This window comes from Chamaea fasciata, unplaced genomic scaffold, assembly GCF_029207755.1.
Source record: "Chamaea fasciata isolate MVZ Bird 193981 ecotype frontalis unplaced genomic scaffold, bChaFas1.0.hap1 SCAF_32, whole genome shotgun sequence".
Classification (NCBI taxonomy): Eukaryota; Metazoa; Chordata; class Aves; order Passeriformes; family Sylviidae; genus Chamaea; species Chamaea fasciata.
The window spans coordinates 1924606-1928278 of NW_027094117.1; positions in this window are offsets into that span (position 1 = coordinate 1924606).

A 3673-nucleotide genomic window follows, 5' to 3' on the forward strand; every position below is an offset into this window, starting at 1 on the left:
GTGCCGGAGCAGCGCTGCCTCGTCCCGCTTCCTGCGGGTGGGACGGAGGTGGCCGCCCTGTCCCCGGGGCTGTGCGGGAAAATTCCCGTGGCCAGAGGTTTGTGTCCCCGGAGGAGACCGAGGAGTCCTGTAAAAGTGACTTTATTCCTGAACAAAGGGAGAGGCCGTGCGGCGTTTGCCTTGGGGTCTCTCCAGTTGTTGTCGTCCGCGGCCTCCTTTTTATCCTGATTTTCCCTTGTGCATCTCCCTGTCCCTTTGCCCAGTGGCGAAGGTCCTTGGAAAATTCCGACTTCCCGATCCGCCTCCTGCATGTCCTCGTTAATATGCACCCCCCTTTTGTAAGACATCCGATATTCGTGACTCTGTTCAGTCTTTGTTCTTCTCCATCTTCAGGAATTTCGCAGGATCTTGGCTGAGCAGCAGTCCCTGTCAATGAGTAACATTTTCTGAAACTGATGGTTTTTCCCGTTCCTTCCTTATCTCCAATTGCCTGGCCGATCTCCAAGCAGATTCACTCGTTGACTCTGTTTTTCCTTGCTGGGTCCTCTTTGGTTTTGGGATTATTGTCAGTGCCCTCATTCCCTGTCCTTTTGTAGCCGTGTGTGGATCAGGAGGCCTGGCTGCCACCTGCATCCCCTTGCTCAGCTGCTGAATGAGCTGCCCTCAGCGAGGTGTGTGCACGGTCCAAAGATGAGAGTTGCTGGAGCACAACAGAGGAGAAAGAGCCTTCGTTTAACCCATGGTGTGCCAGGGAACCACGAAACCGTGTCCCATTCCCATCCTTTCTACGTTTCGACCGGCACATGAGCTGCTTTTATCTTGAGTCATTTAATTTTCCACCCTGTCCTCCTCCTTCTGCTAATGGATAATCTGATCCCATCCCCCGGTGAGATGTTGCATTCTTCGTTTGAGTGGATTGGTGGGCCAGGCTGAGGAGATGGATCTATCTGGTTGGTTATTATTTTGTGGACATCTTGTAATCTAATTCTGCCATTGAAATGATCAGTGGGTTCTCTGGCTCCTGATCTGAATTGGTTCGGGTTCCCTGGGGCTGGTCCATGTTGTTGCAGGATTTGTTCTGATGGCCGTTCATCTTTTCCCATTTTTGGGTGCTCCCTCCAGCCAGGGCTGCATCAATTGATCTCTTTTCTCTAATTAAATCATTGAATACTTGAATTCCCAAGTGATTTCTCTGAACTTGTGGTAGCACAAACACCCCAGTGGTCTAATGCTCCCTGTGTGGCACAGACAGTGAGAGCACATGTTGGAGTGGGGAGAGGGATGATTCCCCCCCACTTCTTTTAGTGAAGTTTTCACAACATTCTCCATTTGCTGTTTCCCTTTGCAGCTGAAGCAATTTGTGTTGCAGAGTCAGATCTCCTCACTGTGGGCTCTGCCTTTGGCTGTGCCAATTCCATCTGTGCCAGCAGGCAGAGCTTGGGGTGAGGGACACAGGGAATGAGCCCAATTCCTCCCCCGGGCAAGTAGAGCCTGGTGCATTGTCCACACTTTTCCCCAGCAGTGTTAATTTGCATTTCTAAAGCTCCTCTCCTGGCTGCCTGGAAGGAAGCTTCTCTTCCAGAGCAGCCTTTGGATGACTCACATGTGGCCCCTCCACAGTATGGTGGGGTTTTTTGGTTTTTTGGGTGTTTTTTGTTGTTGTTGGGGTTTTTTTGTTGTTGTTGTTTTTTGCGATATTTTATTAACGGTTTCTGCGTCAAAGGGTCACCTTTAAAGCTTTTCTAGTTTTGCATAATGCAACCTAAAGGTGAACATTGAAAAATCCCTACCAAAATTTTTCCATCATTAAGTCACACACAGACATACACAAAAACATTGCAAAGCTATCAAGTTTTTTCTACTTCTTTTGCTAGGAGTAAAAATTGATTCTCACACCCCTGGCCCATTCCTAACTGACAATATAAAAGTATGGTTATTATGGAAGATTTTTCCAATAATGTAATCTTCTCACTGAAACTGTGGGAAATACAAAAATTCTCCAGCAATATCTTCAGGGTTAGAGAGTCAAGGCATTACTTGATCATAGCCAAGGATGTGCAACAGAAATCATTTGAACCACACATAGCTCAGGTGTGCAGAGAAAATCATTCTCTCACATCTGAGTTTTATTAGATTTTTTCTAAACTTTATACAGTCTGAACCCATAGAAATCCATTGGTTTGATGTTCATCGCTCCTAAGTTGGGAAGTTTTCAGTATTTGGTTTCCTATTGAACCCGAATTTCTTTGCCTCTGATGTTAATTAGGTCGGCACTCCTGGATTTCCTTATCAGCCTTTTCCAGACCAGGTGTCTCCAGCTATTCCAGGGGCAGGGTCTGGGGTAGATGTTGGTTGCTGTTTGCTGATGGTTGTTGATGTTTTGCTGATGGTTGTTATCTTTGTGGGTGTTCATTGGTCTATTCGCAATCTGTTGAGATGTTAAAATCATCTCTGTTTAGTGGTGTAACATCCCTTAAAAAACAATCTTTAAAATTCCTTTCCCCAGGGCAAAGGAAAACGAAGCGTGGATAGAGAAATAAAATAAAAAATAAACTTAACATTGGTATATTTTCCCACAACGTAATCCCTTCCAGCCCAGTGTGTGAGTGTGATTGAGAGCCAGAGTGGAATTCTCCCGTTGTCTTCCCCAGCCCTGTGGCGAGTGCAGGCACAGAAACCACTGAAGCTCCAGCAGTGGCAGCAAGGCTTGGCCCCCAGTGTGTGGAGATGCCCCAGGAGGTGCCCAGGCAGACGATTCCAGCAGAGGATCTGTGGGCAGGCACAGGGGCTTCCCCCGCTGTGGAGCCCTGGCTGCTGCTCCGGTGCCTTCAGTGCGGGGTCAGTCGTGGCCTGTTTAACATCCACAGACAATTCCAATTCCTTTTGGGAGTCTGGGAGAGCCATGGCTGGGGCATCGATCATTTTGTTTTTCATTTTCTTATGTTTTGTTCTCTTTCTCATGTTCATACCATAACATTGTGGCTGTCTGGGGTTAAAAAGTCACACAATGTTCTGGACACAATAGAGAATCCTCAATCCAGGTCCTGCAATTCCCCATTAATCCTCAGAGTTGTCCCAGCTCCATTTTAGTCCTGGGTAACATTACTTCTGAGATTCCCTGGACCCTCTCTGGGTCAGTTCAGCACAAACCTTCAGTCAAAATATGTCCCAAATATTTAAACTTTTTCTCCACCATTTGTGCTTTTTTTTTTTTCAAACACTCAAAGATGCTTTTTATCCTGAAAATGGAGCCATTCCATAGAGGCTTCTTCTACCACTTCTTCCACGCCTACCATTTTCCTTTCTACCTCTTTTTCCCACTCAAAGGCCAAATCCTGTTCACCATCCTGTGTCAGTGGGCATCGCCAGAAATCATCTTTGACATCAAGTCCCGAATGGCAGCAGTGTGAGGAGGGAACCTGGTTCCAGCTGGTGTAAGGATCTGAGACTGTGAGGTGCCTGGGTTTGATCATCTCATTTCTTCTTCTTAGGTCCTGCACCATTCTGTGGATTCCATCTGATTTCTTGGTTGGCAGCATAGGAGGAGCATTATAGGGAGAGATGCCTGGCTCCCAAAACCCTGCCTTGAACAGGGGCTCAGTAACAGGCTGTACGCCCTTCCTTCCCTCCCTGGAATAGGGGATTGCTTTTAGACACCACTTGTCCTGGTTGC